Here is a 24671-nt window from a genome sequence, read left to right as displayed (position 1 = left end):
AGACAGACAGACAGACAGACAGACAGACAGACAGACAGACAGACAGACAGACAGACAGACAGACAGACAGACAGACAGACAGACAGACAGACAGACAGACAGACAGACAGACAGACAGACAGACAGACAGACAGACAGACAGACAGACAGACAGACAGACAGACAGACAGACAGACAGACAGACAGACAGACAGACAGACAGACAGACAGACAGACAGACAGACAGACAGACAGACAGACAGACAGACAGACAGACAGACAGACAGACAGACAGACAGACAGACAGACAGACAGACAGACAGACAGACAGACAGACAGACAGACAGACAGACAGACAGACAGACAGACAGACAGACAGACAGACAGACAGACAGACAGACAGACAGACAGACAGACAGACAGACAGACAGACAGACAGACAGACAGACAGACAGACAGACAGACAGACAGACAGACAGACAGACAGACAGACAGACAGACAGACAGACAGACAGACAGACAGACAGACAGACAGACAGACAGACAGACAGACAGACAGACAGACAGACAGACAGACAGACAGACAGACAGACAGACAGACAGACAGACAGACAGACAGACAGACAGACAGACAGACAGACAGACAGACAGACAGACAGACAGACAGACAGACAGACAGACAGACAGACAGACAGACAGACAGACAGACAGACAGACAGACAGACAGACAGACAGACAGACAGACAGACAGACAGACAGACAGACAGACAGACAGACAGACAGACAGACAGACAGACAGACAGACAGACAGACAGACAGACAGACAGACAGACAGACAGACAGACAGACAGACAGACAGACAGACAGACAGACAGACAGACAGACAGACAGACAGACAGACAGACAGACAGACAGACAGACAGACAGACAGACAGACAGACAGACAGACAGACAGACAGACAGACAGACAGACAGACAGACAGACAGACAGACAGACAGACAGACAGACAGACAGACAGACAGACAGACAGACAGACAGACAGACAGACAGACAGACAGACAGACAGACAGACAGACAGACAGACAGACAGACAGACAGACAGACAGACAGACAGACAGACAGACAGACAGACAGACAGACAGACAGACAGACAGACAGACAGACAGACAGACAGACAGACAGACAGACAGACAGACAGACAGACAGACAGACAGACAGACAGACAGACAGACAGACAGACAGACAGACAGACAGACAGACAGACAGACAGACAGACAGACAGACAGACAGACAGACAGACAGACAGACAGACAGACAGACAGACAGACAGACAGACAGACAGACAGACAGACAGACAGACAGACAGACAGACAGACAGACAGACAGACAGACAGACAGACAGACAGACAGACAGACAGACAGACAGACAGACAGACAGACAGACAGACAGACAGACAGACAGACAGACAGACAGACAGACAGACAGACAGACAGACAGACAGACAGACAGACAGACAGACAGACAGACAGACAGACAGACAGACAGACAGACAGACAGACAGACAGACAGACAGACAGACAGACAGACAGACAGACAGACAGACAGACAGACAGACAGACAGACAGACAGACAGACAGACAGACAGACAGACAGACAGACAGACAGACAGACAGACAGACAGACAGACAGACAGACAGACAGACAGACAGACAGACAGACAGACAGACAGACAGACAGACAGACAGACAGACAGACAGACAGACAGACAGACAGACAGACAGACAGACAGACAGACAGACAGACAGACAGACAGACAGACAGACAGACAGACAGACAGACAGACAGACAGACAGACAGACAGACAGACAGACAGACAGACAGACAGACAGACAGACAGACAGACAGACAGACAGACAGACAGACAGACAGACAGACAGACAGACAGACAGACAGACAGACAGACAGACAGACAGACAGACAGACAGACAGACAGACAGACAGACAGACAGACAGACAGACAGACAGACAGACAGACAGACAGACAGACAGACAGACAGACAGACAGACAGACAGACAGACAGACAGACAGACAGACAGACAGACAGACAGACAGACAGACAGACAGACAGACAGACAGACAGACAGACAGACAGACAGACAGACAGACAGACAGACAGACAGACAGACAGACAGACAGACAGACAGACAGACAGACAGACAGACAGACAGACAGACAGACAGACAGACAGACAGACAGACAGACAGACAGACAGACAGACAGACAGACAGACAGACAGACAGACAGACAGACAGACAGACAGACAGACAGACAGACAGACAGACAGACAGACAGACAGACAGACAGACAGACAGACAGACAGACAGACAGACAGACAGACAGACAGACAGACAGACAGACAGACAGACAGACAGACAGACAGACAGACAGACAGACAGACAGACAGACAGACAGACAGACAGACAGACAGACAGACAGACAGACAGACAGACAGACAGACAGACAGACAGACAGACAGACAGACAGACAGACAGACAGACAGACAGACAGACAGACAGACAGACAGACAGACAGACAGACAGACAGACAGACAGACAGACAGACAGACAGACAGACAGACAGACAGACAGACAGACAGACAGACAGACAGACAGACAGACAGACAGACAGACAGACAGACAGACAGACAGACAGACAGACAGACAGACAGACAGACAGACAGACAGACAGACAGACAGACAGACAGACAGACAGACAGACAGACAGACAGACAGACAGACAGACAGACAGACAGACAGACAGACAGACAGACAGACAGACAGACAGACAGACAGACAGACAGACAGACAGACAGACAGACAGACAGACAGACAGACAGACAGACAGACAGACAGACAGACAGACAGACAGACAGACAGACAGACAGACAGACAGACAGACAGACAGACAGACAGACAGACAGACAGACAGACAGACAGACAGACAGACAGACAGACAGACAGACAGACAGACAGACAGACAGACAGACAGACAGACAGACAGACAGAGAGAGAGGGGGAGATAGAGAGGGGGAGATAGAGGAAGAGAAAGAAAGAGGGAGATACAGAGGAGAGATGGAGGGAGAGAGAGGGAGGGAGAGAGAGGGAGATATAGATAGACATGAAACCTAGGTATGTAATTTCATCTTTCCTTGTGACAATATTGTCACCCACTGTACAAGACTGTACAAGAAATTCCTTCTGTAATGTACTGATTTCTTTTGATTTCTCTGTTTGAGAGAGAGAGAGAGAGAGAGAGAGAGAGAGAGAGAGAGAGAGAGAGAGAGAGTGTGTGTGTGTGTGTGTGTGTGCAGGGGAGTAGCTGGGGGGGGGGGGGCGGTTAGGATGATTCCAAGGGCCCAGCAAATGCCCCAAATTTTTGTATAGATTGGGGGCCCCACATTTTTTAATAGATTGGGGGCCCACAAATTGATTCTTTCATGGGGCCCAGAATCTCCAGCTACGCCCCTGTGAGCGCACCTTTCTACTCTAGAGAGCTGTCATCACCGTGATGCGCGCTTGAATGAACTGCGAGATAACTCATAACTCGTACACACACGCACTCTGTCTCTGCCATACAGTAGTTATGTTGTTTTAGCGCGACGTGGGTATATACACGGGCGAGGATGAAAAGCATGTTAGACTACTTTTAATACATAAATTAACGTTCTGTCGGGTCCCGTGTATTCTCGAGAATGATAATAATAATAATGCAGGACCTCTTCAGATTATATTATCAACGACAGACAGTGAGAAACACAACCCCCCCCCCCTCTCGCGCTGAAGAATATGCATATTAGATCACTAAGTGATTAACACCTATGCGCTGTTTGTGTGTGCGCGCGTGCATGTACGTGACGCGTTGTAGTTTCGGGGAATACAGGGATAATTTAGAACTATACAATTAGCAAGAATTAAACATATTTACAAGTCGTATTACGTTTAGCAAGTAAGGAGATATATATATTACATCTCAAAGCAGTAGAAAATGTCATTTTTCTATTTTTACCGATTTCTGAAAAGCGCGATTTCCTGAGCATTTCTGAGAGATTCTAAATCCCTTTGTTCTCCGCCGACGGGGTTTAAACAGGCCCTTGGACTCTCAAGGGCAGCTTCGAGTTAAATCGCCATCTTGGGGCTCGGGAAGATAGTATACCAAATGTTCCTTTTAGGAGTAAATAACAGTGATCTGATAATGCATTGGGTATCATTTCCACATCGTAGTTATCAAATAGTCTCGGGATGCAAAAACATAATCTATTCTGGATAATGTGTTATGTCTCGCAGATCGACAAGAGTACTTCCGGGTCGTGGGGTTAAATGATCGCCATAAGTCATTTACACCTGTAATCTTCTACCAATCCTTTAATGCATTAGATGCATTTTTTTGTTCGTTGGAAAAGGAGGGGTAAGATTTGTCCATCCTTGGATTCCAAATGGCATTAAAATCCGCACCAATTATAAATGAGTAATCGGGAAGGTCTAACATTGCTTTGGTAAGTGTAGTGAAGAAACCAAATTTGGGGCGTATACCGCTACCAACGCTATTTTCCTGTTCTTGTGTACAATCTTAGCTATAGTTATCCGACCATCTGCATCAGACCATACTCCCTTCAATTCAACTTCCGTCTAACGACTATGGCAACTCCACGAGTTCTCGTTCCAAAGGAAGAGTGACTAATGTTATGATATGTGTTGTCCGCTAACGTATCTATGTCTTTCTCTAAAATGTGCGTTTCGCTTAGCAGAGCCATGTCAACCTGTTCTTTTTTCATCAGTGTGAGCCAGTGCATGTGAGCGGATCGGAGCGCGAGCGGCGCGGGGCGCGGAGCGGCCGGTTTTGACGTGAGCGAGGAGTGGGTTTTAAAATGAGTCGGCGCGACGTCCGGAGCGAGAGTTCTCCTCCGCTCCAATCCACTCCAGGCCGCTCACAGTGGTTTAACACTGATGTAATATATACATGCAGTACAATGCCAAAGCAACAGATGGCGATGTACAAACATGAAGGCCATTTTCAACCAATGAGAAGGGTGAACCTGTGATAGGCTGTTCGTTCAGGCTTTGTCACTGTAGAGACGCCCACACTCAATCCAGTTAGAAAAAGTATCGACGCCATTGTTGTTGACGTTAGCTTACATGCTAACGTTAATGGCAGCGACCATAGCATTGTGGCTCGGCTAGCCTATCATCGCTTAATAGAGATAGTGAATGGATAAACAACGTTATTTAACATTGCAGAATGGCTACAATTACAATGCGGCTCAATACAAACAATTGTTAAGGGGCCCAGGGGGTGTAGACTGTTGTAGTTTGAGCTCATTTACACCATGCTCCAAAAAAAGAAGAAAAAAAACTGCCGAGCGATCTGGCGCGGGGAGCGGGGAGCGCTCGATTCAAGGTGAGCGGGGAGCGAGCGGAGAGCGACTTGGGGGCGGGGTCAACATGAGTGATTAGCGGAGCGGACCAAGCTTTAAAGAGCGAAGAGCGGATTTCTCGGCCGCGCCGATCCGCTCACGTGGTCTGGTGTGAGCACGCTTTTGCGTTTGTGTTGATTATTTATTCCCCCAGTGTTCCAGATCATTATATTCAAACTAGCCATAATCTATACATGTTGTTGTGTAGTTGTTGGTAATGCTTCTGGAGTGCGAAGCTACAATAGATATACATCCAACTATTGAGGTCCCGTTGAGAGCCGAGCTTAAAAACATACATATATACAAATAAAAATCCCCTATTCCCCCCTCCCACCGAGAGTCGTACAGGACTGTGTTCCATAGACACATCCTAAGCGTATGACTCCCTCCCATAAGCCACCGGGTTGCCCAAAATGAGCTTTGTAACCCTAATCTTCCTATGCTAATTGCCATAGGATCTAAAACTTTCATTCTAATTCAATAGAATGTCGCTTTTTGGTCTTGCGCCTTCCCATTAATGTAATAACAGTAGTGTGAAAATTGAAAAATATACCTTCATTGATATATTCATTTGAACCTTCTACTAACTTATCTTGGAACCATCAGAAAAAGGAAAAGAGTGGAGAAAAATACTGACACCATAAAAAGTGAGAATTAAAATAACTCATCAGAGAAAAAAATAAAAATAAAAATGAATAAAGAGAAAAACAGAGATTTTTAGAGCTACCTTATGCAAATCTCTAAAGCAGTGGAGTAATTATTTAAAATATTAGAATAACCTTGTCATGCTTATACCTTTAGATGTGGCTGATCTTTTTAAAGCCTTATTGAACTTCCGTCACTGGATCATATGCTTATACATACCGGATGTTAATGTTAAAGTTACAGACCTTCATTGTAGGAGTGCATTATATTCTAGAAGGTTGTAGAATACCCTTGTAAATTCGTAAACACTGCTGTTATGTTCCAGAATGATTTTCCTACCCAGGAGTCGTGACCTACTAGTATTTTCCGGAATATTCCATTGTGCCCCTGGAGCAGTCGAGAGAAGAGTCCAGAATATTCCAGAATGATCCCAATGTCAATATTGGATTATTGTCTCCTCAGAGACCTGGGCCCTCATTCATCAACGTGTGCGTAGAATATGTTCTATTTCCACTCTATTTCCACACGTAAGCACAGAATGTAGAATCAGTGTACGCACAGGAAAATCGGGATTCATCAACCGTGCGTACACAGGTTCTACGCACACCTGTCATGATGAATCTCACCTTGGCCCTGCGCCGAGGCTCGTGCACACTTTCACGTATTTGCATACCAAAACCACCACACCCCCATGAAATGTGGAAGAATGGACTAAACCGAGGGTGTTGTACACTGTCGGATATTATACCTATTAACTTCCTAAAAGACCATTGCTGCCTGGACACCGCAAACACTAATAAAGACCATTAACCACTGTTTTGCCTAATGCGTGCTGGAATAAGAATGCCTTTCTTAATCTATTTTTAATATTAATAATTATTATAATACAATAAAAGACAGCTCCGTCTTTTAATACACATATATTGTACAGTAACGTCAAATAAATACTACAGTCCCCGCTGAAATAAAGGTTCTGCATACCAGCAGTGATCTACAGCATAAAAGATAGCCACTTTATAATACTATTCTGAGTAGATAATTCATCTGTATCGCAACAGAGTCACGGATCTGGTCGGGGCAGGTATCATTATGTCGGGAAAATCCTTATGAAATAAACAAAAGTGAATTAAAGAATTTAAAAACAAAGTTTAGCATATTAAATTGTTTTATAAGCTTTCTGAGTAGATAATTCATCTGTATCGCAACAGAGTCACGGATCTGGTCGGGGCAGGTATCATTATGTCGGGAAAATCTTTATGAAATAAACAAAAGTGAATTAAGGAATTTAAAACGAAGTTTAGCATATTAAATCGTTTTATAAGCTTATAGCTTTTTTCGTGCTGATTTGAGAGGGTCCAGCTGCAGAGCCGGAGAGCAACTCTCAGGGCCAAGATAGCACTTATACTATTTTGAGAGAGACAGCAGAGAGACAGACAGCAGAGAGACAGACAGACAGACAGACAGACAGACAGACACTGTTCCACAGTGTGTGTGTGTGTGTGTGTATGTGTGTGTGTGTGTGTGTGTGTGTGTGTGTGTGTGTGTGTGTGTGTGTGTGTGTGTGTGTGTGTGTGTGTGTGTGTGTGTGTGTGTGTGTGTGTGTGTGTGTGTTGTGTGTGTGTGTGTGTGTGTGCGTGCGTGTGTGTGTGACTACTAGTCTAATAGTAGAGACTCAGCCCCCCTTCTTCTCTAGGAAGAAGACGAAGATGAGGATTAAGGCGAGACACTGCAGGTGAATAGGCAAATATACCTTTTTTGTTGATTTTGAGATTCTGTTATTTTGCTTCCTAAACATGTCTTCTATGAAACTAGTGACAATAAAACGTCAATAACACACATTTAGTTGTTCATTTTACTTCATTTTGCCTTATTGCATCCATAAATGTCCACATATTTAATGGGGAAGTGCCTCATTTGCATATATAAACATACATTTCAGAAAACTTGTCTCTACTAGGAGGTGGTCCAGAGGGGGGGGGGGGGGTCTCTACTGGGAGGTGGTCCAGAGGGGGGGGGTCTCTACTAGGAGACTAGTGGTCACACACACACACTGTGGAACAGTGTCTATCTGTCTGTCTGTCTGTCTCTCTGCTGTCTGTCTCTCCGGCTCTGCAGCTGGACCTTGATCAAATAAGCACGGAAAAGCTTTTAAGCTCGTAGCTCCAATTTGGGTCCCAAATTGCGGTACAAATGAAGGAGGTGTCTCGGGTAGTGGACTCTAGTTAATATTATGTTCTCTCTGCAATTAGACTGCCCCTCATTCATCCCTATCTGATGCTATCTCTGAAAACAGTTCCTGCGAGCGCAGTCAGTGCACCCCATAACGCTATATATATAAACCTGCATTCATTCGGAGAGAAAGACCTATTCCACATGCTATTTAGGGTTTGACAATAATTACACTAATATCGCTATTTCACAATGAACTATAATGAATCACGGGGGTCATACAGAACACGCGCCAGTGTCTTTATTTCCGCCTTGGAACTAATGCAGAACTGAGGAGTGCTTATGCGTAGTAACGATATTCTACCACTGGGCGTCAGCTAAGTGTGGTCCGAGCTGTGCGTACACGTAAGCACAGAGTCAAGTTCAAGTTGAAATTGATGAATCCCACTCTTTGCTTAGAAATGATCGTACGCACAGGGTAAGCACAAATCTGTGCGTAAGTCAGGTTGATGAATGAGGGCCCTGAAGTCTATAAATATAATGCCTTACGATCCGTATTAAACACTTTGTGCTTCAGTGTTGCCAGCATGCATATCATCTGTTGCTTTTGTTGAGCCGTGGTAAAGTCATTCTAATAAAAGTACTAAAATACAAAGAGGAAAAAAGGAACTGAGAAAAAGAGAGAGATGAGTAGGCTTATTTACTGAACCGAGCCTATGTTGCGACCGGCCCCGGGGGACCAGATCCATGTTGCTTCATGTATTCCTCGGCGTCTTTAGGCGAGCGTAATCCGTGCCTAATACCATCTTCCCCCAAGATGGATAGTAGTGCCGGGTACTTAAGGCTTGGCTTGAGATTTCTCTTATATAATCTCTGCAGCACATCTTTGTAGGGGACACGTAGAGCGATTGGTATTGAACATTTGTGTTTTATTTTAAGTCAATTGTGGGACATTATTTGATCAACTTGAAACCTTTTACACATGCAGATGCAGAAATATTGATAAATGTGGCCCGGTGAACGAGAACTGACCCATCGGCTCAGAGAATACCTCCAGGTGAAAATGGTTGTTAACCTGCTGTCGTATGGCAGTGAAAGGGTTAACCTTCTGTGTATTGTCACAGTGAACGGGTTAACCGTTTGGTAGTGCGGCTGTGAAAGGGTTAAAGTCACTTTACCATTGTGGTGTGTTGTTATGTCTTATGCAAGTAGTCCTGCTGCCATTGTAATGCAATTCTGCTTTTTGTATGGAAAACTACTACAAAGACACAGAGAATATCAGATTTACAGTGATCACCTCAGCAGCAACACTTAGTAGACAGTCCAAGAGATTGATTAAAGTGTTGTTTCATTTATGCATATGACATGTAATTAATCAAATATTTAGTCACGATCAATGTGCTTATGTTGTATTTCTGCACACTCTCTCTCTCTTTCTCTTCCACACACATACACACGCACACACACAAACACATTCTTACATAATAGTCAAGGTATGTGCTTGCATACTTGGTTTGGACTACTGGGAAGAAAGGATTATGGATATGAAGTCGTAGGATGTGCTCAACATGCCGTTCTCCACACCTTTCTTTCTTAGTCACACATGTAGACACATACTGAAGCGACTGTAAAACATGTAACTGTATATAAGCTGGCAGACGGCCAAAGACGTTGAATTTCCTTTCCCTATCAGTAATAGACCTTTTGTAATTGTCAAAGTATTAAAAACATTTGGTATACATGTTTTATTAATTACGCCAATGAACCAAGTACTTCTTCCTCAGAGTCTTTCTGTGTTTTACATACAGAAGTATTGGTAAATAAGGTCAAAGGTGAGTGTAAATATATCACAGTCTGTTCTGCTGGGTAGACTACATCTGATGAAATCACCTGAACCTGTTTGTCATATGTGGGTATGGCACAATCTGTCCTCATGGAACTATTTTATCTGAACCATCTTAAGTACATCGGCCCCATTTATTCGTCCGTGATTACCAGTGGATGAACTATGAGTTCGGATCATCAATCATAGATGATAGTAAAGTATTTTTAGTACTCAAGTACTGTGCTTAAGTACAATTTCGAGCTACTTGTACTTTATGTGAGTATTTTCATTTGAGGGAACTTTATACTTTTACTCCACTACATTTTGAGGGAAATATTATATATTTTACTCCACTACATTTATCGGAACCCATCAGTTACTAGTTACTTTGAAGAAAAGGATTTTGCATAGAAATCATAATATATACAAAATGTATGAAGATTATATACTTTCACATTTGAAGCCTGTCAACTTCAAGAGGACGTAATCAGAGCAGCATAGCTGGACCACATACCACTTTAACATATATAGAGGTCAATGGATACACAAACGTCATGTAGAATGTGTACTTTAGATACTTAAGTACATTCAATAGCAAATACTTCTCTACTACTACTTAAGTAGAATTTGAATGGAGGACTTTTACCAGTGTATAAGCCACAATGTCTCCAGGGAAAAAACAAACGGTCAGCAGATGTGCTACTGCCAAATCAGCAGGGGTCGAACATGCTTTTTAGACTTATTGATACACAAAGATGTAGGTTGCTGTAATTTATTGAGAGTTGCTACTCTGTGTTTTCAAGAGAAAAACCATCTCAAACTCCAGCCACAGACAGGAAGTGAGAACAGGAAGTTAGCATCACACAAGTATTCTGCCATAAAAAGGCAAAAAGCCTTTACTTCAGTTACTATAGTTTGCTTTTAAAGAGCAGTACATACACATTCGGGGATACAGATGTAGTGGTATTTATATACATGTAGAGGGGTAAAAATGTAGTACTCTGCTGTACAAAGGCAAACAGCAGTAATGGAAATTACGTCAGATTATTTTATTCATTAGTTCGTTTTGAGTGGATTCATCTAAATGAATCGAACCTTTCAACTTTTTTCCCACTTTTCTCTCAGAATGAGCTCCCCGAGACTCCTGACGCCCCATCCAGATGCATTCTAACACGTTTAAGAGTGGGAACGGGGTGGAAAGGAATCCCAACCTGAGCACGACACAAGAGCAAAATGGCCGCCGTGTTAATATGGTCAAGCGCCCTGGGGTTCAATTAAAAAGCACTAAGCAAGGTAGGTGTTGAAGTGACCTTGAACACCACAACATGGTGGCATCTAGAACGTCGTACCTACACTGTCCAACACTTTTTGCTTTCTTAGAATTCTGAAACTCTACACTCTACAGGTTAGAGGCCACTTAAGGAATGTTAGTGTGGTGCTCTGTCTTCCAACATGGCTGCCTGTAAACACTGGTAACCACTAACAAAAGAAAAAATCTACTTTTTGTGCAGTGGTAGTGTTAACCCAGATAGCAAAAGGTGTTAATTCAATGTTGATTTATGGTCACAATGCTTGATTTTTGGTTAAGGTCGACGATTGATGTTGAATCACCCATTAACCGCTAAAGCAATTGACTAATGTTGAAAACATATCATTGAATCAATATTGTTTTGTGGTTGCATTTTAATGATTGAAATGCCAATATCTAATAAATGTTGAATCAACGGATGCTTGCTGCTCAACGTATGCTGTCGTCATTGTCTCATCACCCAGACTGCACTGCACTTGTGCCCCGCCTCCCAGAATGCACCTGTGCGGCAGCTTCCTGGCAGCTAGCTACCTCATGTCTCCATTGTCTCTCTGCATGGTGAGTACTGCATGGCAATAATGTCGATTATGTTGTATGTTGTATGTTGTATGTATGCTTTCGATTGCAAACGCCAGTGGAGTAGTGCCGTGTTCGTTTTTACATGGTAGAGAATATTATATTAACAGTTATGCATGCCTGCAGTGCTAGCTGAAGCTAATTTAGCTAGTAGCGTTAGCAGTTAGCTATAATGTTTCTTGATTTTGGTGTTTAGTGATATCCACCTGTTGCATATAAGAATATAAGAGGCCAGGTATCAACGTTAGCTCCCGGAACGATAGCCAGTTAGTTAGCACAAGCCAGGTATCAACGTTAGCTCCCGGAACGATAGCCAGTCAGCCAGCACCAGCCAGGTATCAACGTTAGCTCCCGGCTAACTGGCTATCGTTCCGGGAGCTAACGTTGATACCTGGCAACATTGAATTAACGTTTTTAAAATCAAACGTTTTCAAGTATTATTATCACTACTATGTCACAAATACATGTAGAATGTAAAACGTTAGGTTGGCAATAGTTTAGCAATAGGTTAAAAGTGAGTTTATATCATTTTAAGTTTTTTTTTCAACTCGCGTTTTTGACCCGGAAGCGGAAATGAAAATGTTGAACGATCAGAATTGGAATCTTTTTGCGGCCATTTTCAAGAGGACCTCGCTAGCTATCTGCCAGTGTTGAAATTTCACCAAACTACACTTCCTGTGGTCCGCTATGGTCGTTCAAAGTTCGGCGTTCTGAATGAAACATATCAATAATTGTTATGATTCGCGATAATAAGCTACAAAAGGTAACGTTTTTGACAAATATTGAAACGCAGTCAGTTTCTCCACACTATTGTAATCATGTAGGAATAATTAGATCTGAAATTAGTTACAAAATGATTACACTGTGGGAGAAATAAAAAAGTACAGTCGATTACATTAAATATCAGTATATGTTATTATGCACGCTTGGTGATACTATATCCAAATTGAACTCGGCCATTTGAAAGATACTATATGTATATATATATAAATGTGCGAATTGGCTATAATAAGGTAATGTATAAGCATATATTCTATATTCTATAATAATATTTCAAATTGCATTGGTCCGGATGGGAGAATTCAGTACTGTATATACAAAACCTTCAATTTGATCATATTCCCTTTATTAATGTCCTTAGATCTTTTGTACACATGATCTCAAGAGGGTACTGAATGAGCTCAGTGGCAGTTTTTTAAGTTTGGTCATTATTATCATGGTTTTATTCACTGTCAAAGATGAAAAGAAAAATCATAATTCATATTTTCCTTTGTTTCATCAGAATTTAAGCAAGCCTAGTAATAGACACAATATTTCTGACACTGAGAATACATTCATTGAGGTCCATAGATGTTCCTAGATACCAAGAATATGCAAATAGCCCTTGTAGAAGTGGAGCAATATTCCATTTACCTAGGTATACATTTTTACTGATTTTCACCTGGGGTGGAACAGGTTAAACTGTTAAATGGTCATTTTAAAACTAATATAAGAAATTAATGTATAGTGGTATATTTATGAGGGGAAAGCATATTTGCAACAACTTTTAACATTTATACAGGTAGGTTATTGATAACTAATTCTGTTATGAGTGTCATATTACAGTGACATTCATATAGTATCCTTTGATTTCACATAATTTAATTATTATTTCACAATAAAATGCTGTAATCAAAATCCTCTGTAATATCACATCAGATTTTGTAATCTCACAATAACATAGCAATATTTCACATTTAATTATTATTTCACAATAATAGTAATCAAAATCGAAAGACCATTTGCATATTATTGGTATCTAGGGACATCTATGGACCTCAGGGAATGTATTCACATTGTCAGAAATATTGTGTCTATTGCTTATTTTTATAACGTGATTTTTTTCTGTGGCTTATCTAAATACTAATTTGATGCTATGACTATGTTTATATCGCTATATGCTTCATCTCCCCTTTAAGCTTAGGCACTCTTTCGAAGTTGGTTAAGGTTAGAGTTTGTCTTAGAGCATGGCGATAGAACGCCAGGTAGTTTGCAGGCTGTTTGGCGTGCCACTGGTCCTGCTAATGTTGAATGAATGAATGAAAACTTTATTTAACAGATTGCAGAAGGGGTACAATACAGTATGGCTCAATACACACAATTGTTAAGGGGATGCAGACCAGAGAAAGACGTTTTTGTCTCGTTTACATCAGGGTCCCCCATTTTCAATTCATAGTGACATTTATGACATACACATGATGACATTCATGTCTCCCCCCTTTTTTCTTTCTTTTTCCAGAATCACGTACCAGTTTCAAGAAGCCGCACGTTGCAGCAATTGAAGCAAAGACCTGTTCTAGCCAAGTAAATACCACAATTTATGTACCATTACATTGACTATATAGTTAGAAGTTTGGTTATATGCATGGTATTTTCTAATGAACAATATAACAATAATATAATAATGGACTCTCTTGATATTGATCAAAATGTAGAATTATGCAAGTGTTTCACCCTGCACATTGCAATGCAGCACATTAATCAGGACCCTCCCCCCTTTTTTCTTTCTTTTTCCAGAATCACGTACCAGTTTCAAGAAGCCGCACGTTGCAGCAATTGAAGCAAAGACCTGTTCTAGCCAAGTAAATACCACAATTTATGTACCATTACATTGACTATATAGTTAGACGTTTGGTTATATGTATGGTATTTTCTAATGAACAATATAACAATAATATAATAATGGACTCTCTTGATATTGATCAAAATGTAGAATTATGCAAGCGTTTCACCCTGCACATTGCAATGCAGCACATTAATCAGGACCCTCCCCCCTTTTTTCTTTCTTTTTCCAGAATCACGTACCAGTTTCAAGAAGCCGCGCGTTGCAGCAATTGAAGCAAAGACCTGTTCTAGCCAAGTAAATAGCACAATTTATGTACCATTACATTGACTATATAGTTAGACGTTTGGTTATATGCATGGTATTTTCTAATGAACAATATAACAATAATATAATAATGGACTCTCTTGATATTGATCAAAATGTAGAATTATGCAAGTGTTTCACCCTGCACATTGCAATGCAGCACATTAATCAGGACCCTCCCCCCCTTTTTCTTTCTTTTCCCAGAATCACGTACCAGTTTCAAGAAGCCGCACGTTGCAGCAATTGAAGCAAAGACCTGTTCTAGCCAAGTAAATACCACAATTTATGTACCATTACATTGACTACAGCACCTCATCACTATGTCATCTTATTCTCGGGCTAAAAGACGTAGAGTCAACAAATTACTGAGAGAGACAGAGCAGGCTATCCTCACTGATTATAAGTTAATTGTTGCTGCTAATTCAAGGACAAACCATCACTCTTTAGACAACTACAACACCCCATCTGGTGTTTCACAGCGTAGACAGATGGCCGGCGATGACGGGCAGCTTATGAAAGGCAAGTCTATTGGACATGGTGTAATTCCTCGTGTGATTTGCTGCTTATTTTTATTTCTCACTTAATGATTTTAACTCTTCTTCTGAAGACCTTACCATCCAGAAGAATAATTCAATGCTGGCTGAATTACTTGTCGTGGTGAAGGATCTATCGAGAGATGTGCAGTTCATCAAGACCGAGTTGGCTGAGGGCAACATATCTGGTGGGACCAGGGGACACGGCGTGGCCACCACAACCACTATGCTCCCCTTCCAGCTGCCAATCGCCAGTGAACAAGACTTCAATGAGGCAGAATCATTACTGATGGAGCAATCAGTCCATCAAAAGATGGTAATTTATTGAACTGCATTCATTTATCAAATGTAGATCGTTTCAGTGTGGTCTTGTTCAGGGGAAAAATGTGTTTAGCACTTTCTAGTTCAAAACGTGTTAGAGCTTGTATATCTGCTATTTATGAAACGTTTTGAAATTGTTCAAATATACCGTTTACATATGGACAGGAGGGTTAATGTGGTTAAACCTAATGACTGGCATGGGCTGGAATATCGGTGCATGCATAAAGTGTGTGTATAAACAAGTTGGTTGCTCTGTGTTCATAAAATAAACGTTATGCTGTTTCTAACGCAGGGCCTTCATTTTCTTCTCTCTGATTTAGATTTCTCGCCTGGCTTTGGTAGGAGGCACCAATTCAGAGAACCTGATCAGACTGATGTTGAAAACTGCTATGACCAACGCCCTGGCCAGTGGGTTCAACTGGGCTGGAAAGAAAGACAAGCGTTGTTCAGAAAGCAAGAAGCCATTCAAGCACACCACACTACAAGCCTGCATGTTTGGTGAGCTTCCTCCCCTGCAAACTACTTCATAGGTTAAGTTTAGGTAGTGAGGTGGTGATGCTGGTGATGCTGGTGATTCAGAATATAATTATGCTGTTGCAAAAACTTTAAAAAAAAGTGTTATGTTGGAATAAAGTGATGAAAGTGCAACCTATAAGAAATGGACAACGTAATTGAGCTTTAGAGGTGCATGGATACACATTGTATTGCCTAGATGGTGTCAGGCTAGGCGATTGCTTAATTCTCTTTCCTGTCCAGTCTAACTGGATGCTGACTGTAGCTTGTTACTGTAGACCTACAGAGTGAGTAATTGAGTGATTAAAAAAAATCGCACTCGTGTGAAGTGAGGGCCGGGTGCTCTTATCATCGTACATCATCTCACCCACCTCTCTTCCTCCCTTTTTTATTTTTGTGTCTATCAGCTGCTGCTCGACAGTTTGACCCCAAGCTGACCGACCAGGACTACAGCGAAACTGTCAAGAAGTGGCTTCGTTATGCGCCAGACCGGGAGGGAGGCATCTCAAGGAACCGAAGTGACCCAAACTTAAGTCAAGCGAACCAGAGTCAAACTTAGGGTACCCCAGCACAGCACAGCACACACACACTGTTTCCCTGGTTCATACAGTACAAGGAATTACCCTGGCATCTACTTGAATGACTTATGCTGCTTCAGCCTGTTCTTGGAACCGAAGTGACCCAAACTTAATTGTCAAGCGAACCAGAGTCAAACTTAGGGTACCCCAGCACAGCACAGCTACCCCAGCACAGCACAGCACACACTGTTTCCCTGGTTCATACAGTACAAGGAATTACCCTGATGGACACTGTTCTTCCATGGACGGCATCTACTTGAATATGCTGCTTCAGCCTGTTCTTGGAACCGAAGTGACCCAAACTTAATTGTCAAGCGAACCAGAGTCAAACTTGGTGTACCCCAGCACACTGTTTCCCTGGTTCATACAGTACAAGGAATTACCCTGGACACTGTTCTTCCATGGACGGCATCTACTTGAATGACTTATGCTTCAGCCTGTTCTTGCAGTGTTTATTTTTTTTATTTTTAATTTTAACCTTTATTTACCCAGGGTAGGTTCGCTGAGCACAGATGCTCTTTTTCAGCTACGCCCTGCTTCACATTCACAGAGTTCCATTCACACCTGGGAGCTGCCCAGGCCTAACAAAATTAATAGTTGGTTTCAGGTTGCCGACCGACCCTGCCGATTTAGGTGCGACCCAATATATTTTATGAGTTTTTAGAAAAAATTATATAAAAAAAAAAAAAAAAAAAAAAAAAAACATTTTTTTTTTTTTTTTTTAATAAAGTTTCATAGAAATCTTAGTCAAACATTTAGTATTATGGATATTAAACATGCTGGCAGAGTACATGCATCCATGTTGTTGTGAACATTTTAATTAAATAAAGAAATTCCCTATCCATAGTCGCCGTGGGAAAGAATAAAATAAAAAAATAAAATAAAATAAATTCCCTACCTACCCATGGCCAAACTGACAACCAACCTGAAACCAACTATTAATTTTGTTAGGCCCCAGTACAACCACAGTCTGACACTGTTGGCCACTGAGCAACTCCACTGGAGCAGTTGGGGGTTTAGTGCCTTGCTCAAGGGCACTTCAGCGGTTGGTGTTAAGGGTATGGGAGAGAGTTATATGGGAGAGAGTTATAGAAACATTAGGGGTGTAACGGTACACAAAATCCACGGTTCGGTACGTACCTCGGTTTTGAAGACACGGTTCGGTATTATTTTCGGTACGGGGGGGGGGGGGGGGGGGGGTAATCCAAAAAAAATTGCTTCATTTATCTATTTATTTAACTGTATTAAACAATATAAAACGAATTGGCCATAATTGACTGAGCAAACTAATGCTTACTGCTGTAACCTACTAATAACACTTAAGTAAATCTGAAGATTATTATATAGCAGATGCCTTGGAGGATAAGTCGTGGACAACTGTAGATCATCTAAGCTCCACTGTGTTTAAATTCAAATCCTATGCCATTGTTTATATTTAACCCTTGTGTCTGAAAACTAAAGTATTATACTCTTATTAGGGGACTAAATTGAAAAACTCCATAAAAAGATTATGTTGAAATAATTTCCCACTTTCTTTTCCATAAATATTTTATTCAACTTCAGCCCTGATCATAACCATTTTTTATATTATTTTTGTAATGAAATACTCCCACTTTTCTGAAAAGAGTTGTTAAATATGACAAAAAAAATAATATGTGGTGGTTATGATCGGGCTGAAGTGGAATAAACAATTTATGAAGAGTAAAAAAAAAAATACAAGATAATTAAAAGATTATGCCACATATTATGTTGGCTCATCACTGCAAAGTTATCAAACAAATACGAATCTGATCAGACACAAGGGTTAAGTTGTTGTTCCCTTTCTAATTTCCTCAAACATCTAGTCTAGTTAATGTGATCAATATTATTTGACAATTGATGCTTTTTGTTGGACATTTCAGTCAGTAGTGAGCTCATACTTTGAGCTCATAAATTTATAGTTAAAATGATTGCAATCTTGTCTTTGTTGTGCATGAATGCGTGTGCTCACCACACACAATATGTGTGTCACTATTCTGGCAGTGGCTATATTGTTAATGAAAGCCTGTTATAAGGTCTGTTATTTGTTTTTTGTAAAAAGTTTTAGTCACTGGAAGTTCTGATACCCTAGAAGAAAATAAATTTTCATTTTAAAAGCCATGTTGTCATTTTTGTTCACACATTTTTGGAAATATGGTCATATAAGAATTGTATTATTATTTATTTAACAATAGTGTGTTTAACAGCAGGAAAAAAACATGTAATGTTATGATGTATACATATCAGCAGCAATATTTTAATGTAAAATGTACATTAATCAGTATTGATTCCTTAACTTTACAAGTTACAAGTAGATGTACAAGTTACAAATGTACAAGTAGAGTACCATTTAGATTATGGTTGAATAAACATTGATGTCTAACATTGATTCAATATAAAATCAACTAAAATGTGCATGTAGATTACCATTTAGATTATGGTTGAATAAACATTGATGTCTAACATTGATTCAATATAAAATCAACTAAAATGTGCATGTATATTACCATTTAGATGATGGTTGAATCAACATTGATATAGTATCAGCTATGGTTGACACCTAACGTTGATTCAACGTTAGGGTCATAGACAACGATCTATATAATTTAGATGTCAGGCTTCAACATAGATTCAATATTTCTGCTGAACCCTATTTCAACGTTGATTCACTAATTTTTTGCTATCTGGGAAAGTTATGTGATGTATACGATTGCATGTAACTGTCTAACTGTTTCCACAAGAGGGCGCTATAGGCGGAGCTATTGACGCTGGCGCCAGGTAAGAGGGTATTTAAGGGAATGTTCCCTCCCTCTCAGTCTCTTCCCACCTACCTCCCACAGAGAGAAGGTCTCATGTACTGTGTACCAATGTGATAATAAACTACGCCGATTAAAGGCTGAAGTGAGAGGACCTTGTCATCATGATAAGTTATTGTCGCCCCATAGCCAACATCTGTCAACAGGTAAAGTAGGTAGAACACTAGAAAAGCATGCTATTACTGTTCCACTGCCAATTCAGTAATAAAACACCAATTTCTTACATTCTTGTTGATCTATTTCTCATACATCATCAACATAACAACTGTTGTTTTGCACATATCAACCATTGTCTCATCCAACATGGTGGCCATTCCAAGCATTCCGTGAAAGGCCTCTGTGGCCAGTTGTGTTATCAATCATTAGAATGTTCAGCTCTCAACGTTCTAATCTCACATGTGAGATGCCACACCTGAAAGGGTTAAATGCCATGATGTGATGGCAACTGGTATCTCTTGTATGTGAATTGTTAAAACAACCAACTGGAACAATGGAACATTGTTGTATTGGTATGATACAACTATTAACATTGTGATGGGCTACGTGGCGTAGTGGGCAAGGCGCTCGCCACAAATGCGGAAACGCTGGGCTCGACTGTTCGAGCCCAGCGCTCCACATTGCTTTCAGTTTAGCTGGTCGTTCATACTAATACACATTGGCCGTATTAGGGGGTGGGAAACTGATGGGTGGGGATCGGGCGTTGTGGACAGCGACTCCTACAGGTCGGTTGGTGCGCCTGCCCAGTAGAATCAGGAAGTGTCGGGGGCAGCGTGAGCCTCCCACGTATTACTCCTCGCCACTGAGAGATCAAGCTGCGCAGGTGAAAAGATGCGACTGCTGTTACCTCAAGTACCGGAGGGGACTTGTGCTATGTATGACTTAGTCCACATTGCAGCCGGCTTGTGGGAGGCAAGAAACAGCGTTCGTGACAGGGGAGGGTTGAATTGGATGATACGAAATTGGGATGGGAGAAAATATAGAAAATGGGAGAAAAAGTGGAAAAAAATAATAAAAACTATTAACATTGTGATATCTTGTTACAAAAGTGTGTGTGTGTGTGTGTGTGTGTGTGTGTGTGTGTGTGTGTGTGTGTGTGTGTGTGTGTGTGTGTGTGTGTGTGTGTGTGTGTGTGTGTGTGTGTGTGTGTGTGTGTGTGTGTGTGTGTGTGTGTGTGTGTGTGTGTGTGTGTGTGTGTGTGTGTGTCTCTCTCTCTTACCCTGCCTCCAGTTGTATCAGCCAATCTCCCCACCTCAGCTAGCCTGCAGTCTGTCTCTTCAAAGGATGAAGAGTGAGAGTGCGAGAGAGAGAGAGAGAGAGAGAGAGAGAGAGAGAGAGAGAGAGAGAGAGAGAGAGAGAGAGAGAGAGATGAAGAGTGAGAGTGAGAGAGATGGAGAGTGAAAGAGGTGGACAGAGAGGGAGATGGAGAGAGAGAGATGAAGAGTGATAGAGATAGAGATGAAGAGTGAGATAGAGATGAAGAGTGAGAGGGAGTGTGTGAGAGAGAGAGAGAGAGAGAGAGAGAGAGAGAGAGAGATGAAGAGTGAGTGAGAGAGAGAAAGCGAGAGAGAGAGAGCGAGAGAAATTAAGAGTGAGAGAGATGGACAGAGAGGGAGAGAGAGAGAGAGAGAGATGTCTATTGTCTTGTGTAAATTCAATTGACAATAAAGTATAATCTTCATCTTCCTCTAATTGTGTGCATGTGTGCCTGTGTGTGTCCTCACTCCTCACCCACTGTTTGCAGCCTGGAGAGCTAGTTGTTTATAGAAATATGGAGAAGGTGAAGAAGAGCAGGAAGAGGAGGGACTTGGCTCCATCTCGCCCAATCCGATGTTGGCTCTACCGTCAGTGCACAGAATCACCTGGAGACAAAGTAAAAAAAACGACATGACCCAAAACCACAGCGATACTACTGTACATTAGCATTGTTGAGCATATTGAATTGGCGGACAAAGTCATGTGTCTGCTCCTGTATGACATCACAGTGTGCATGCGTACGGTACAACAGACAAGGTGTTTGATATAAAAGAGCATGCGCATAAATAAACAGTCTCTTAGCCCAGACCAAACTCAGTCCATGTGGTCATGTATTTCTCTATATACGTCAAATGCTAGCTAGAATGATGTTAGCAAACTACTTTGACTGCATCACGTGGAGACTTCTGCTGACAGAAATGTCTCACGCAACAAGCGTTCCTGTTCAACATCAAATGGAAGCTAGGAGATAGTAGTTTCGAATTGCAGTCTCACGTAGGTGTTTTTTGAGAGTGTTTTTGAAAGTGGGTAGTGATTCACATTCCTTTACAGCTTTGGGTAGGGCGTTCCACATTGATGTGGCATAATTGCGAAACGTGTTTAGTCCCTTGTTTGAGCCGAATCTGGGTTTTACATGATTTGTGGAGCTCCCTCTGGTGTTGTGATCGTGGTATTCACTGACCTTTGGGAAGTATTTTGACATGTACATGGGTACCTTGGTCGCGTAGTGTATCTTGTAGACCAGGCCCATTGCAAGTTGCTGTACTCTGTCGTCTACTCTAAGCCATCCTAGGTTGTCAAAGTGGGCAGGGGTGAGGTGGGTTCTAGGAGTCAGGTCAAGTAGTAGTCTGACTAGCTTGTTTTGAGATGTTTGTAATTTGTTTTTTAGTGCCTTTGAGGTGCTTTGGTACCATGAGGTGCAAGCATAGTCGTAGTACCCTTGAATGAGTGCTCCTGCTAGAGTCTTCAGGGTATTCTTGTTTACCAGAGAGGAGATCCGGTACAAGAATCGCGTTCGTTGGTTGACTTTGTGTCCAGCTCACTGATAAACTATCAAAACCAATTGAGTGAGAGTGAGTGAGCTGCACAGACAAAAATACTCATAACTCGCTGAAATATTGACGGATTCATAGCCACGTTAATAATGCTTGTAAATCCGTCAATATTTCAGCGAGTTATGAGTATTTTTGTCTGTGCAGCTCACTCACTCTCACTCAAGGCTGACTGCCCCAAGATGGCGGCGGTTCAGTGATGTCGCTCTCCATTGGCCGGCAGCGCGGGCAAGCTATCTAGTGTTCTATAGATATCTATGGGGACAACTGCCTGGCCTATAGCGACAGGTTGAAGATGTCAGTTGAGACCTCGTCAGTTGCTCAGCGCAGCTCCTGAGCACACGGCCGGGGATGCCATCGGGGCCAGCTGCCTTTACGCGCATTAGTCCTGCTCAGTGCGGGACACACGTCAGTGGGGGAGAGAGGGAGGGGTTGGAGGTTGGCAAGGAGGAAGCCTTGGTGGGCGCCTCCTGGTTGTCACAGCGAGCATAACAGTTATTGAGCTCATCAGGGAGGGAGGGGTCAGTGGTTGCTGTGATGATATGTCTGCTGTGATGATATGTCTGCTGTGATGATATGTCTGTTGAGATGATATATCTGCTGTGATGATATATCTGCTGTGATTAACTGTCTGCTGTGATGATATATCTGCTGTGATGATATATCTGCTGTGATGATATGTCTGTTGAGATGATATGTCTGTTGTGATGATATGTCTGCTGTGATGATATGTCTGCTGTGATGATATGTCTGTTGAGATGATATGTCTGTTGTGATTAACTGTCTGCTGTGATGATATGTCTGCTGTGATGATATATCTGCTGTGATTAACTGTCTGCTGTGATGATATATCTGCTGTGATGATATATCTGCTGTGATGATATATCTGTTGAGATGATATGTATGTTGTGATGATATGTCTGCTGTGATGATATGTCTGCTGTGATGATATGTCTGTTGAGATGATATGTCTGCTGTGATGAACTGTCTGCTGTGATGATATGTCTGCTGTGATGATATGTCTGCTGTGATGATATGTCTGCTGTGATGATATGTCTGCTGTGATGATATGTCTGTTGTGATGATATGTCTGCTGTGATGATATGTCTGCTGTGATGATATGTCTGCTGTGATGAACTGTCTGCTGTGATGATATGTCTGCTGTGATGATATGTCTGCTGTGATGATATGTCTGCTGTGATGATATGTCTGCTGTGATGATATGTCTGCTGTGATGATATGTCTGTTGTGATGATATGTCTGCTGTGATGATATGTCTGCTGTGATGATATGTCTGCTGTGATGATATGTCTGCTGTGATGATATGTCTGTTGTGATGATATGTCTGCTGTGATGATATATCTGCTGTGATGATATGTCTGTTGAGATGATATGTATGTTGTGATGATATGTCTGCTGTGATGATATGTCTGCTGTGATGATATGTCTGTTGAGATGATATGTCTGTTGTGATTAACTGTCTGCTGTGATGATATGTCTGCTGTGATGAACTGTCTGCTGTGATGATATGTCTGCTGTGATGATATGTCTGCTGTGATGATATGTCTGCTGTGATGATATGTCTGCTGTGATGATATGTCTGTTGTGATGATATGTCTGCTGTGATGATATGTCTGCTGTGATGATGTGATGATATGTCTGCTGTGATGATATGTCTGCTGTGATGATATGTCTGCTGTGATGATATGTCTGCTGTGATGATATGTCTGCTGTGATTATATGTCTGCTGTGATGAAATGTCTGTTGAGATGATATATCTGCTGTGATTAACTGTCTGCTGTGATGATATGTCTGCTGTGATGATATGTCTGTTGAGATGATATATCTGCTGTGATTAACTGTCTGCTGTGATGATATATCTGCTGTGATGATATGTCTGCTGTGATGATATATCTGCTGTGATGATATGTCTGCTGTGATGATATATCTGCTGTGATTAACTGTCTGCTGTGATGATATGTCTGTTGAGATGATATGTCTGTTGTGATTAACTGTCTGCTGTGATTAACTGTCTGCTGTGATGATATGTCTGCTGTGATGATATGTCTGCTGTGATGATATGTCTGCTGTGATGATATGTCTGCTGTGATGATATGTCTGCTGTGATTAACTGTCTGCTGTGATTAACTGTCTGCTGTGGTGATATGTCTGCTGTGGTGATATGTCTGCTGTGGTGATATGTC

At 41.7% G+C, this 24671-nt stretch overlaps 1 protein-coding gene across 1 annotated transcript in view; it reads right to left on the bottom strand.

Moving 5' to 3' along the window:
• LOC311243407 (uncharacterized protein) overlaps positions 1–24671 on the bottom strand; it is a gene marked incomplete at both ends in the record, with an annotated part of 77765 nt that overhangs the window by 4209 nt on the left and 48885 nt on the right.

The sequence above is a fragment of the Notolepis coatsorum genome (genome assembly GCF_963971535.1).
Source record: "Notolepis coatsorum genome assembly, chromosome: 1".
Lineage (NCBI taxonomy): Eukaryota > Metazoa > Chordata > Actinopteri > Aulopiformes > Paralepididae > Notolepis > Notolepis coatsorum.
The sequence above is the reverse complement of the archived record's forward strand: the minus strand, read 5'-3'. Positions and strand labels throughout refer to the sequence as shown.